This window comes from Ranitomeya imitator, chromosome 3, assembly GCF_032444005.1.
Source record: "Ranitomeya imitator isolate aRanImi1 chromosome 3, aRanImi1.pri, whole genome shotgun sequence".
Lineage (NCBI taxonomy): Eukaryota > Metazoa > Chordata > Amphibia > Anura > Dendrobatidae > Ranitomeya > Ranitomeya imitator.
Genome location: NC_091284.1, coordinates 148,947,355 through 148,962,262, shown reverse-complemented (window position 1 = coordinate 148,962,262; position 14,908 = coordinate 148,947,355). Strand labels below are relative to the sequence as shown.

At 44.2% G+C, this 14,908-nt stretch overlaps 1 protein-coding gene across 2 annotated transcripts in view; it reads right to left on the bottom strand.

The window, feature by feature from the left end:
* LOC138673015 (granulocyte-macrophage colony-stimulating factor receptor subunit alpha-like) overlaps window positions 1–1,122 on the bottom strand; it is a 108,869-nt gene extending 107,747 nt beyond the window's left edge. Inside the window, exon 1 of one of the 2 annotated variants that reach the window (XM_069761547.1) lies at window positions 1,017–1,122. The gene's annotated coding sequence lies outside the window, so the exon portion shown is untranslated. The remainder of the gene's footprint in view (window positions 1–1,016) is intronic. The other variant, XM_069761548.1, reaches the window with a different exon arrangement.
* Window positions 1,123–14,908: the final 13,786 nt, after the last annotated feature.

Below are 14,908 nucleotides of genomic sequence, written 5' to 3'. Positions count from 1 at the left end.
CACTTTAACCTCTATCATTTACTGTCTATAATTGAAAGGAGCCGCTAGCAGCCTTGGTGGTAGAAAAGAGGGGTATATTAATAAACATGATTATGTCTGTGTAACAACTATCCCTGAAAATTTGGTGAGGAGTTTCTGACAATTTTATGACTGTATTACCACCCTATAGGAGATTACAGTCATTTTCCCTATACCGGTCAAGGAGACTCAAACTGTCAAACTGATCGTCAGTTCCCAATCTCTCAAAAGTTCTTACTCTTTTCCCTCCTTTTTCCTTTTCCCTTCATATAAGAATACATCTATTAGTGGTGTACACTTTTTGTGAACTTTATATAATGAGTACTGACCATCTCTGGGAGACATGTTTCCATTATTATTAGTTATTAATTTACTTATTATGCTTTGCTTATACAGCGCTATCAAATTCTGCACTGCTTTACATACATTATCATCACTCTCCCAAATGGGGCTCACAATCTAAATTCCCTATCAGTGCGTCTTTGGAATGTGGGAGGAAACCGGAGAACCCGGAGGAAACCCACGCAAACACGGAGAGAACATACAAACTCCTTGCAGATGTTGTCCTTGGTGGGACTTCAATCTAGGACCCCAGCGCTACTAGGCTGCAGTGCTAACCACTGAGCCACTGTGCTGCTGAATATATATATATATATATATATATATATATATATATATATATATATATATATGTACTAGATTTGTACCAAACCTAAATGTATATCCTATCCACACAAATCTCATTTTTTCAAACCTTTATTAATATGTAATATTAATAAGGCAAATGCTAATGGATTTTTTTATGCAGGTACTTCTGGAAGTTAACTACAGAGGCTTTTACCAGCATAAAATTTATTCAGTTTGTGTTTCACTTCCTGCTTCCTCTGTTTATTACATTTTTTTCTGCTTATTTTTGCTTGCTCATCTTTAACTCTAACCTTAACCAACCCTTTACTTTCCCTCCATTGCTTTGTCGGGTTTATTCAGTATTCACTTACCTCTGTATAACTGTTTCCAGATGTTTCTGCATAAAAGACAAGCAGCATCGTCAAGCAAATAAGACTTGTAATAGTTCTCACTGTGCTCTATCTGGCAAATACAGTTCCAGTAAGTGCTGCGATACTTATCTCCACAAGGGGAGGAGGTCTGGCAGACTCATGACAACTGCTTCCAATGTGCTGGCTTTTTTACAACTGTTTTTATATTTTATTTTACAACCTGCTATACTTATATATTACATGTACAGTGCTTATATTTAGCTTTTTTAGATTGCAATTAAATATCTCATATTTGACAACTAAATTATGTCTAGAGATTGTAAATAGTGCTCAGCATAAATGAGTACATCCCCCTTTTAAAAAGTAAGATTTTAATCAATATCTCACTGAATCCAAGAACAATTTCTGACTGAGTTTCATTGAACGTTTTTTAACACATCGCATGAAAGTAAGGTTAATAATATAAACTTTAATTACAAAAATTCAGGTAAATGTATAAATTTTACTTTTCAAAGAGGATGTACTCATTTGTACTGAGCAGTTCTTCAATATAAAAAGCGAAACTCATAAATTATATAGAGTCATTACAAACTGAGTGATCTATTTCAAGAGTTTATTTCTGTTAATTTTGAAAATTATGGCTTACAGCCAATGAAAACAAAAAGTCATTATCACAGTAAATTAGAATACTTTATCACACCAGCTTTAAAATCCAAAATGCTGGCCTACTGAAATCTATGTTCGGTAAATGCACTCAATACTTGGTCTGGGCTCCTTTTGCATCAATTACTGCATCAATACAGAGTGTCATGGAGGCGATCAGCCTATAGCACTGCTGAGGTGTTATAGAAGCCTAGGTTGCTTTGCTAGCAGCCTTCAGCTCATCTGCATTGTTGGGTCTGGTGTCTGTCATCTTCCTCTTGACAAAACCCATTAGATTCTCTATGGGGTTAAGGTGAGACTAGTTTGCTGGCCAATCAAGCACAGTGATACTTTTGTTTTTGAAAAAGGTATTGGTACTTTTGGCAGTGTGGACAGGTGCCAAGTCCTGCAGGAGAATGAAATTTCCATCTCCAAAAAGCTTTTCAGCAGAGGAAAGCATGAAGTGCTCTAAAATTTCCTGGTAGACGGCTGCTCTGACTTTGATCTTGATAAAACACAGTAGACCTACACCAGCAGATGACATGGCTCCCCAAACCATCACTGATTGTGGAAACTTCACACTAGACCTCAAGCAGCATGGATTGTGGCGTCTCCACTCCTCCGCCAGTCTCTGGGACCTTGATTTCCAAATGAAATGCAAAATTTACTTTCATCTGAAATTAACACCTTGGATCACTGAGCAACAGTCCAGTTATTTTACTCCTTGGCCTAGGTAAGACGCTTCTGGCATTGTCTATTGGTCATGAGTGGGTTGACACAAGGAATGCGACATTTGTAGCCCATGTCCTGGATACGTCTGTGTGTGGTGGCTCTTGAAGCAATGACTCCAGCAGGAGTCCACTCCTTGTGGATCACCCTCCTTGGATAATGTGTCAATGACTGCCTTCTGGACATCTGTCAAGTCAATCTTCCCCATGATTGTGGAACCTACTGAAACAGACTAAGGGACCTTTTTAAATGTTTAGGAAGTCTTTGCAGGTGTTTTGTTAATTATTCTAATTTACTGCGATAATGACTTTTGGGTTTTCATTGGCTGTAAGCCATAATCGTCAACATTAAGAGAAATAAACACTGAAAACAATCACTATGTTTGTAATGACTCTATATAATATTTGAGTTTCACTTTTTGCATTGAAGAACTGAAATAAATTAACTTTTTGATGATATTCTAATTTTGTGAGAAGCACCTCTATATGCTGTATACTGCTCAAAAAAATAAAGGGGACACTAAAATCCTAGATATCACTGAATGAAATATTCCAATTGTAAATCTTTATTCATTACATGTGTTGAGAACAATAAAACCTAAAAATGATCAATGTAAATCACAACTAATATCCCACGGAGGTCTGGAGTTGGAATGATGTTCAAACTGAAAGTGGAAAATGAAGTTACAGGCTGATCCAACTTCAGTGGAAATGCCTCAAGACAAGGAAATTATGCTCAGTAGTGTGTGTGGCCTCCACGTGCCTGTATGATCTCCCTACAAGGCCTGGGCATGCTCCTGAGGAGGCGGCGGATGGTCTCCTGAGGGATCTCCTCCTAGACCTGGACTAAACCATCCGTCAACTCCTGGACAGTCTGTGGTGCAATGTGATGTTGGATGGTGCGAGACATGATGTCCCAGATGTGTTCAATCGGATTCAGGTCTGGGGAATGGGTGGGCCAGTCCATGGCTTCAATGCCTTCATCTTGTAGGAACTGCTGACACACTCCAACCACATGAGGTCTGGCATTGTCCTGCATTAGGAGGAACCCAGGGCCAACCGCATCAGCATATGGTCTCAGAAGGGGTCTGAGGATCTTATCTCGGTACCTAATGGCATTCAGGCTACCTCTGGTGAGCACATGGTCTGTGCAGCCCTCCAAAGAAGTGCCACCCCACACCATTATGGACCCACTGCCAAACTGGTCATGCTGAAGGATGTTGCAGGCAGCAGATTGCTCTCCACGGTGTCTCCAGACTCTGTCACGTCTGTCACATGTGCTCAGTGTGAACCTGCTTTCATCTGTTAAGAGCATAGGGCCCCATTGGCGAATTTGCCAATCCTGGTGTTCTGTGGCAAATGCCAAGCCTCCTGCATGGTGTTGGGCTGTGAGCACAAAACCCATCTGTGGACGTCGTGCACTCAGACTATCCTCATGGAGTCAGTTTCTAACCGTTTGTGTAGACACATACACATTTGTGGCCTGCTGGAGGTAATTTTGCAGGGCTCTGGCAGTGCTCCTCCTGTTCCTCCTTGCACAAAGGCTGAGGTATCGGTCCTGCTGCTGGGTTGTTGCCCTCCTACAGCCCCCTCCACGTCTCCTGGTGTACTGGCCTGTCTCCTGGTAGCGCCTCCAGCCTCTGGACACTACGCTGACAGACACAGCAAACCTTCTTGCCACAGCTCAAATTGATGTGCCATCCTGGATGAGATGCACTACCTGAGCCACTGTGTGGGATGTAGAGTCCGTCTCATGCTACCACGAGTGTTAAAGCACAACCAACATTCAAAAGTGACCAAAACATCAGCCAGAAAGCATTGGTACTGAGATGTGGTCTGTGGTCCCCACCTGCAGAACCACTCCTTTATTGAGTGTGTCTTGATAATTGCCAATAATTTGCTTCTGTTGTCTATTCCATTTGCACAACAGCATGTGAAATTGATTGTCAAATAGTGTTGCTTCTTAAGTGGACAGTTTGATTTCACAGAAGTTTGATTTACTTGGAGTTATATTCTGGTGTTCCCTTTATTTTTTTGAACAGTGTATATCTATATGCATAATTGTCTAAGGGGTACTTCCGTCTGTCTGTCTGTCCTTCTGTCACGGTTATTCGTTCGCTGATTGGTCTCGGCAGCTGCCTGTCATGGCTGCCGTGACCAATCAGAAACGGCCACAGTCCGATTAATCCCTCCCCTACTCCCCTGCATTCACTGCCCGGTGCCCGCTCCGTAATCCCCTCCGCTCACCGCTCACACAGGGTTAATGGCAGCGGTAATGGCCCGCGGTGTAACGCACTCCGTTACCGCTGCTATTAACCCTATGTGTCCCCAACTATTTACTATTGATGCTGCCTACGCAGCATCAATAGTAAAAATATGTCATGTTAAAAATAATAATAATAAAAAAACCTGCTATACTCACCCTCCGCCGCTTTTCTCGCTCCTCGCCACGCTCCTGGGACCGCTCCATTGCAAGCGGCAGCTTCCGGTGCCGTCCCAGGGCTGGTGTGCGACAAGGACCTGCCGTGGCATCACGGTCATGTGACCGCGACGTCATCATAGGTCCTGCTCACACCAGCTCTGGGACCGCAAGCTGCCGCTTGCAATGGAACGATCCCAGGAGCGTGGCGAGGAGCGGGAAAGGCGGCGGATGGTGAGTATAGCAGGACTTCAACAGGCTATAGGTGAGTATATGTTTATTTATTTTTTTAAGTCTCTATACTACGTGGCTCTGTGCTGGCCAATATACTACGTGACTGGGCAATATACTACGTGTCTGGGCAATATACTACGTGACTGGGCAATATACTACGTGGCTCTGCTATATACTATGTGGCTGGGCAATATACTACGTGACTGGGCAATATACCGTACTACGTGGGCTGTGCTATATACTATGTGGCTGGGCAATACGTGACTGGGCAATATACTACATGGCTGGCCAATATACTACGTCGCTGGGCAATATACTACGTCGCTGGGCAATATACTACGCGGCTGGGCAATATACTACGTGGCAGGGCAATATACTACATCGCTGGGCAATATACTACGTCGCTGGGCAATACCCGATGCGTTAGAATCGGGCCACCATCTAGTATATATACACACATATATATATATATGTAAATATATATAATGCTCAGCATAAATGAGTACACCCTCTTTGCAAAGTAAGATTTACATAAAGTACAGTGCTTTGCAAAAGTTTTAGACAGATGTGGAAAGTAAAAATTCTTTAAATGATAGAAGTGTTCATAGAATATTTTATGAGTTAAGAAAATGCAAAGGGAGTGAATCAAATGGATTTAAATCAAATCATTTGATGTGACCTTGCTTTGCATTTTAAACAGCATGAATTCTTCTAGGTACACTTGCACACAGTTTTTTGAATGAACTCATCAGTTAGGTTGTTCCCGACATCTCAGAGAACGAACCACTCTGTGGATGTAGGTTTACAGAAATTCTTCTGTCTGTTCATGTAATCTCACACAAACTAGATGATGCAGCAATTAGGGCTCTGTGGGGGCCATATCATGTCTTCCATGACTCCTTGTTCTTCTTTACAGGAATATAATTTATGATTAGTGATTAGTGATGGGTGAGCACCAAAATGCTCGGGTGCTCATTGCTCGGGTCGAGCAGATTGGAATACTCGGGTACTCGGCCAGAACAACGAGCCCAATGTAAGTCTATGGGAGACCCGAGGGACCTTTTAAGGTCTAAAAACGTCTGAAAATGATGGAAACACTGCTCAAATGACACAGGGACATCATGGGGATCGCCCCTGGAAGCATTCCTGACTTCAAGGTCACAGATTTAATAATTTTTTCCGAGATTCATGCCATTTTTGCCGTTGCCACAAAAGACACATTAAAACGAAACCAAAATGGGTTTTGCTGGGAAATATGTACAAGTACATCCTTTGCAGGTTAATAACTTGCCTGTAAGGCCAAATATTTAACCCCAGACCAAAAATTTCCTCTCCCACTTAGGCTTAGTTCAGAAGCAGCATTTTTGAAGCGTTTTTCAACTTTAACATTGCTTTCAACCACTACAAATACATTCACTGGGAAATGTCATTGTAACATTTAACAACCCTAGCTGGCCATGTGGTGTGTGACACATAAGCAGACCCATCTTGTTTCATTTATGAAGGAAGGACTCCTAAAGTCACAGAACATATTTTTACTGGTGCATCAGGCGGCATTAATCTTCTTAAAGGGCCATTATGAAATAGTGGGTCTCCTAAGCTGTTGTAGCCTATGCTGTGAGTGAATGGGCTTCCAAGAATTACGATGCACCACAATAACCCTGTCATAAGGTGTCCAGGGGGGACTCCTGAAAATGTGTTGCATTGAATTCAAGGCCTGCCCGGCTGCATATTCACTCCAATAAGCCTTTTAACTCACATAGTGGATGGGCCCATGAAAATCTACTTCACAATATGCATTTTGTACTCCGTACTCCTTTGTTTTACACATTACCAGCAAGGCCAGCCCTGCTGCATAGTCAGTCATATGCACCCCATTAGGCCTTGGAACCCACATACTGGATGTGCTCATGAAAATCCACTTCACAATATGCATTTTGTACTCCTGTACTCCTTGGTGTTACGCATTGGTGGTAAGGGCAGCCCTGCTGCATAATCATATGCACCCCTTTAGGCCTTGGAACCCACATAGTGGATGGGTCCATGAAAATCCACTTCACAATATGCATTTTGTACTCCCGTACGCCTTGGCTTCACAAATTGGAGGCAAGACCAGCTGTTGTGAATTCTGTGGCTGAATTCACTCCTGTGGTCACAAGTGGTACTGCAGCTTCTGAGCTTCCTCCCTCAGGTGTTCTGGTGAGCTCGTTAACTGCTTCATTACTTAACTCCGCCTGATGCTGCTATCCTTGCTCCTTGTCAATGTTTCAGTGTTGGATCTGAGCTTCTCCTGATTGTTCCTGTGACCTGCTGCTCTGTATAGCTAAGTGCTTTTTGCTTTTTTGTTGCTTTTTTTCTGTCCAGCTTGTCTTTTGTTTTGCTGGAAGCTCTGAGACGCAAAGGGTGTACCGCCGTGCCGTTAGTTCGGCACGGTGGTTTTTTTTTTGCCCCCTTTGCGTGGTTTTGCTTTAGGGTTTTTTGTAGACTGCAAAGTTCGCTTTACTGTCCTCGCTCTGTCCTAGAATATCGGGCCCCACTTTGCTGAATCTATTTCATCCCTACGTTTTGTCTTTTCATCTTACTCACAGTCATTATATGTGGGGGGCTGCCTTTTCCTTTGGGGACTTTCTCTGGGGCAAGTCAGGCCTATTTTTCTATCTTCAGGCTAGCTAGTTTCTTAGGCTGTGCCGAGTTGCCTAGGTAGTTGTTAGGCGCAATCCACAGCCGCTTTTAGTTGTGTTTAGGATAGGATCAGGTGTGCAGTCTACAGAGTTTCCACGTCTCAGAGCTCGTTCTTGTATTTTTGGGTATTTGTCAGATCACTGTGTGCGCTCTGATCGCTAAGCACACTGTGTTTCTGGATTGCCTTCATAACACCTGTCATTAGCAAACATAACAGTACAAGGAGCCTAACTAATGATTCTCAATAGAGGGAAAGAAAAAGTTCTGACATCATTTTTTTTTTTTTTTCTGCTCTGTGTTCACTTTTTTTTTTCCCCTAGACATTTGGGTGATTCTGGACACAGGTGTGGACATGGATATTCAGGGTCTGTGCTCTTCAATGGATAATCTCGTTATAAATGTACAAAAAATTCAAGATACTATTGATCAGAAATCTATGTTAGAACCAAGAATTCCTATTCCTGATTTGTTTTTTGGAGATAGAACTAAGTTTCTAAGTTTCAAAAATAATTGTAAGCTATTTCTGGCCTTGAAACCTCATTCTTCTGGTAATCCTATTCAACAGGTTTTGATTATTATTTCTTTTTTGCGCGGCGACCCTCAGGACTGGGCATTTTCTCTTGCGCCAGGAGACCCTGCATTGAGTAGTGTCGATGCGTTTTTCCTGGCGCTCGGATTGCTGTACGATGAGCCTAATTCAGTGGATCAGGCTGAGAAAAATTTGCTGGCTTTGTGCCAGGGTCAGGATGATATAGAAGTATATTGTCAGAAATTTAGGAAATGGTCAGTACTCAGTGGAATGAATCTGCGCTGGCAGCTTTGTTCAGAAAGGGTCACTCTGAGGCTCTTAAGGATGTCATGGTGGGATTTCCTATGCCTGCTGGTTTGAATGAGTCTTTGTCTTTGGCCATTCAGATCGGTCGACGCTTGCGCGAGCGTAAATCTGTGCACCATTTGGCGGTACTGCCTGAGGTTAAACCTGAGCCTATGCAGTGCGATAGGACTATGACTAGAGTTGAACGGCAGGAATACAGACGTCTGAATGGTCTGTGTTTCTACTGTGGTGATTCCACTCATGCTATTTCTGATTGTCCTAAGCGCACTAAGCGGTCCGCTAGGTCTGCCGTCATTGGTACTGTACAGTCCAAATTCCTTCTGTCCATTACCTTGATATGCTCTTTGTCGTCGTTTTCTGTCATGGCGTTTGTGGATTCGGGCGCTGCCCTGAATCTGATGGATTTGGATTATGCTAAACGTTGTGGGTTTTTCTTGGAGCCTTTGCGGTGTCCTATTCCATTGAGAGGAATTGATGCTACACCTTTGGCCAAGAATAAACCTCAATACTGGGCCCAGCTGACCATGTGCATGGCTCCTGCACATCAGGAAGTTATTCGCTTTCTGGTGTTGCATAATCTGCATGATGTGGTCGTGTTGGGGTTGCCATGGCTACAAACCCATAATCCAGTATTGGATTGGAATTCCATGTCGGTATCCAGCTGGGGTTGTCAGGGGGTACATGGTGATGTTCCATTTTTGTCGATTTCGTCATCCACCCCTTCTGAGGTCCCAGAGTTCTTGTCTGATTATCAGGATGTATTTGAAGAGCCCAAGTCCGATGCTCTACCTCCGCATAGGGATTGTGATTGTGCTATCAATTTGATTCCTGGTAGTAAATTCCCTAAAGGTCGATTATTTAATTTATCCGTGCCCGAACACGCCGCTATGCGCAGTTATGTGAAGGAATCCCTGGAGAAGGGACATATTCGCCCATCGTCATCACCACTGGGAGCAGGGTTCTTCTTTGTAGCCAAGAAGGATGGTTCGCTGAGACCGTGTATTGATTACCGCCTTCTTAATAAGATCACTGTTAAATTTCAGTATCCCTTGCCATTGTTATCTGACTTGTTTGCTCGGATTAAGGGGGCTAGTTGGTTCACTAAGATAGATCTTCGTGGTGCGTATAATCTGGTGAGAATCAGGCAAGGAGATGAATGGAAAACTGCATTCAATACGCCCGAGGGTCATTTTGAGTATCTAGTGATGCCGTTCGGACTTGCCAATGCTCCATCTGTGTTTCAGTCTTTTATGCATGACATCTTCCGTGAGTATCTGGATAAATTCCTGATTGTTTACTTGGATGACATTTTGATCTTCTCAGATGATTGGGAGTCTCATGTGAAGCAGGTCAGAATGGTTTTTCAGGTCCTGCGTGCTAACTCTTTGTTTGTGAAGGGATCAAAGTGTCTCTTCGGTGTGCAGAAAGTTTCATTTTTGGGGTTCATCTTTACCCCTTCTACTATCGAGATGGATCCAGTTAAGGTCCAAGCCATCCAGGATTGGATTCAGCCGACATCTCTGAAAAGTCTGCAAAAGTTCCTGGGCTTTGCTAATTTTTATCGTCGCTTCATCTGTAATTTTTCTAGCATTGCCAAACCATTGACCGATTTGACCAAGAAGGGTGCTGATTTGGTTAATTGGTCTTCTGCTGCTGTGGAAGCTTTTCAGGAGTTGAAGCGTCGTTTTTGTTCTGCCCCTGTGTTGTGTCAGCCAGATGTTTCTCTTCCGTTCCAGGTCGAGGTTGATGCTTCTGAGATTGGAGCAGGGGCGGTTTTGTCACAGAGAGGTTCTGATTGCTCAGTGATGAAACCATGTGCTTTCTTTTCCAGGAAGTTTTCGCCCGCTGAGCGTAATTATGATGTGGGCAATCGAGAGTTGCTGGCCATGAAGTGGGCATTCGAGGAGTGGCGTCATTGGCTTGAAGGAGCTAAGCATCGCGTGGTGGTATTGACTGATCATAAGAACTTGACTTATCTCGAGTCTGCCAAGCGCTTGAATCCTAGACAGGCCCGTTGGTCGTTATTTTTTGCCCGCTTCGACTTTGTGATTTCGTACCTTCCGGGCTCTAAAAATGTGAAGGCGGATGCTCTGTCTAGGAGTTTTGTGCCCGACTCTCCGGGTTTATCTGAGCCAGCGGGTATCCTCAAGGAAGGAGTCATTGTGTCTGCCATCTCCCCTGATTTGCGGCGGGTGCTGCAAAAATTTCAGGCGAATAAACCTGATCGTTGTCCAGCAGAGAAACTGTTCGTCCCTGATAGGTGGACTAATAAACTTATCTCTGAACTTCATTGTTCGGTGTTGGCTGGTCATCCTGGAATCTTTGGTACCAGAGAGTTTGTGGCTAGATCCTTCTGGTGGCCATCTCTGTCACGGGATGTACGTACTTTTGTGCAGTCCTGTGGGATTTGTGCTAGGGCTAAGCCCTGCTGTTCTCGTGCCAGTGGGTTGCTTTTGCCCTTGCCGGTCCCAAAGAGGCCTTGGACACATATTTCGATGGATTTCATTTCTGACCTTCCCGTTTCTCAAAAGATGTCAGTCATTTGGGTGGTCTGTGATCGCTTTTCTAAAATGGTCCATCTGGTGCCCTTGGCTAAATTGCCTTCCTCCTCTGATTTGGTACCTTTGTTCTTTCAGCATGTGGTTCGGTTGCATGGCATTCCTGAGAATATTGTTTCTGACAGAGGTTCCCAGTTTGTTTCAAGGTTTTGGCGAGCCTTTTGTGGTAGGATGGGCATTGACCTTTCCTTTTCCTCGGCTTTCCATCCTCAGACTAATGGCCAGACCGAACGAACCAATCAGACCTTGGAAACATATCTGAGATGTTTTGTTTCTGCAGACCAGGATGATTGGGTGTCCTTTTTGCCGTTGGCTGAGTTCGCCCTTAATAATCGGGCCAGCTCGGCTACCTTGGTTTCTCCTGTTTTTTGCAATTCTGGGTTCCATCCTCGTTTCTCTTCAGGACAGGTTGAGTCTTCGGACTGTCCTGGTGTGGATTCTGTGGTGGATAGGTTGCAGCAGATCTGGACTCAGGTAGTGGACAATTTGATCTTGTCCCAGGAGAAAGCTCAACTTTTCGCTAATCGCAGACGCCGTGTGGGTCCCCGACTTCGTGTTGGGGATCTGGTTTGGTTATCTTCTCGTCATATTCCTATGAAGGTTTCCTCTCCTAAATTTAAACCTCGTTTTATTGGTCCGTATAGGATTTCTGAGGTTCTCAATCCTGTGTCTTTTCGTTTGACCCTCCCAGACTCCTTTTCCATACATGTATTCCATAGGTCGTTGTTGCGGAGATACGTGGCACCTATGGTTCCATCTGTTGAGCCTCCTGCCCCGGTTTTGGTGGAGGGGGAATTGGAGTATATTGTGGAGAAGATTTTGGATTCTCGTGTTTCTAGACGGAAAATCCAGTATCTGGTTAAATGGAAGGGTTATGCTCAGGAAGATAATTCCTGGGTGTTTGCCTCTGATGTTCATGCTTCCGATCTTGTTCGTGCCTTTCATGCGGCTCATCCTGGTCGGCCTGGGGGCTCTGGTGAGGGTTCAGTGACCCCTCCTCAAGGGGGGGTACTGTTGTGAATTCTGTGGCTGAATTCACTCCTGTGGTCACAAGTGGTACTGCAGCTTCTGAGCTTCCTCCCTCAGGTGTTCTGGTGAGCTCGTTAACTGCTTCATTACTTAACTCCGCCTGATGCTGCTATCCTTGCTCCTTGTCAATGTTTCAGTGTTGGATCTGAGCTTCTCCTGATTGTTCCTGTGACCTGCTGCTCTGTATAGCTAAGTGCTTTTTGCTTTTTTGTTGCTTTTTTTCTGTCCAGCTTGTCTTTTGTTTTGCTGGAAGCTCTGAGACGCAAAGGGTGTACCGCCGTGCCGTTAGTTCGGCACGGTGGTTTTTTTTTTGCCCCCTTTGCGTGGTTTTGCTTTAGGGTTTTTTGTAGACTGCAAAGTTCGCTTTACTGTCCTCGCTCTGTCCTAGAATATCGGGCCCCACTTTGCTGAATCTATTTCATCCCTACGTTTTGTCTTTTCATCTTACTCACAGTCATTATATGTGGGGGGCTGCCTTTTCCTTTGGGGACTTTCTCTGGGGCAAGTCAGGCCTATTTTTCTATCTTCAGGCTAGCTAGTTTCTTAGGCTGTGCCGAGTTGCCTAGGTAGTTGTTAGGCGCAATCCACAGCCGCTTTTAGTTGTGTTTAGGATAGGATCAGGTGTGCAGTCTACAGAGTTTCCATGTCTCAGAGCTCGTTCTTGTATTTTTGGGTATTTGTCAGATCACTGTGTGCGCTCTGATCGCTAAGCACACTGTGTTTCTGGATTGCCTTCATAACACCTGTCATTAGCAAACATAACAACCAGCCCTGCTGGATAGTCATATGCACCCCATTAGGCCTTGGAACACACATAGTGGATGGGTCCATGAAAATCCACTTCACAATATGCATTTTGTACGCCGCACTCCTTTGTTTTACACATTACCAGCAAGGCCAGCCCTGCTGCATAGTCAGTCATATGCACCCCAATAGGCCTTGGAACCCACGTGGTAGATGTGCCCATAAAAATCCACTTCACTATATGCATTTTGTACTCCGCAATCCTTCGTTTCACACATTGGCGGCAAGGCCAGCCCTGCTGCATAGTCATATGCACCCCATTAGGCCTTGGAACCCACATAGTGGATGGGCCCATGAAAATCCACTTCACAATATGCATTTTGTACTCCCGTACTACTTTTTTTTTACACATTGGTGGTAAGGCCAGCCCTGCTGTATAGTCAGTCATATGCACCCCATTAGGCCTTGGAACCCACATAGTGGATGTGCCCATGAAAATCCACTTCACAATATGCATTTTGTACTAACCCACTCCTTGGTTTTACACATTGCCAACAAGGCTAGCCCTGCTGCATAGTCAGTCATATGCACCCCATTAGGCCTTGGAACCCACATATTGGATGTGCTCATGAAAATCCACTTCACAATATGCATTTTATACTCCTGTACTCCTTGGTTTTACACATTGGTGGTAAGGGCAGCCCTGCTGCATAATCATATGCACCCCTTTAGGCCTTGGAACCCACATAGTGGATGTGCCCATGAAAATCCACTTCCCAATATGCATTTGTACTAACCCACTCCTTGGTTTTACACATTGCCAACAAGGCTAGCCCTGTTGCATAGTCAGTCATATGCACCCCATTAGGCCTTGGAACCAACATATCGGATGTGCCCATGAAAATCCACTTCACAATATGCATTTGTACTAACCCACTCCTTGGTTTTACACATTGCCAACAAGGCTAGCCCTGCTGCATAGTCAGTCATATGCACCCCATTAGGCCTTGGAACCCACATATTGGATGTGCTCATGAAAATCTACTTCACAATATGCATTTTTTACGCCTGTACTCCTTGGTGTTACACATTGGTGGTAAGGGCAGCCCTGCTGCATAATCATATGCACCCCTTTAGGCCTTGGAACCCACATAGTGGATGTGCCCATGAAAATCCACTTCACAATATGCATTTTGTACTCCCGTACTCCTTGGTTTTACACATTGGTGGTAAGGCCAGCCCTGCTGCATAGTCATATGCACCCCATTAGGCCTTGGAACCCACATATTGGATATGCTCAGGAAAATCCACTTCACAATATGCATTTTGTACTCCCGTACTCTTTAGTATTACACATTGGCGGCAAGGCCAGCCCTGCTGGATAGTCATATGCACCCCATTAGTCCTTGGAACTCACATAGTGGATGGGCCCATGAAAATCCACTTCACAATATGCATTTTGTATGTAGTAACTCTAATTTCACCCAGACCTTCAAGTGGCCACTTTTCAAGGTTGGATGAAACTGAGATGCCATGGACTCATCAGACGAGGGGCCATAAACCCTTAGAAAATAAAAGCCTCAAGGATTTAGATCAAATCACTACAGGCAGATTTTCAGTAAACCTTAATGTTTTACAATGACAAACAGTAACCATGTAGAGGCTTCGAACTGTTTGTGAAGTGAGCAAACAAACATTTGTCAAGATTGTGTCATTATGAGCATTTTCTCTTACAGTTTCAAGTAAATGTAAATGGGTAATAGGCTGAAGAAAATCATATAAAGCCCCCCCAAAAAAATTAACACATTTTATTAAATATCATTAAAATGCCACCAAACCTGTGGCTACACCACACAGAACACAAAACAAATACCACCGTGAAAAAACTAGTGTGGGAAATGGAAAATCCCTACAAGATACCTATGCTGGTGTCTACCTATCTGCGGGGGTTGGCGCCTTAGGGGATACGATTCTGGCGCCCCAGCTCAGCGGCGGCTGACCCTGCAGTCCCTAATCGACCC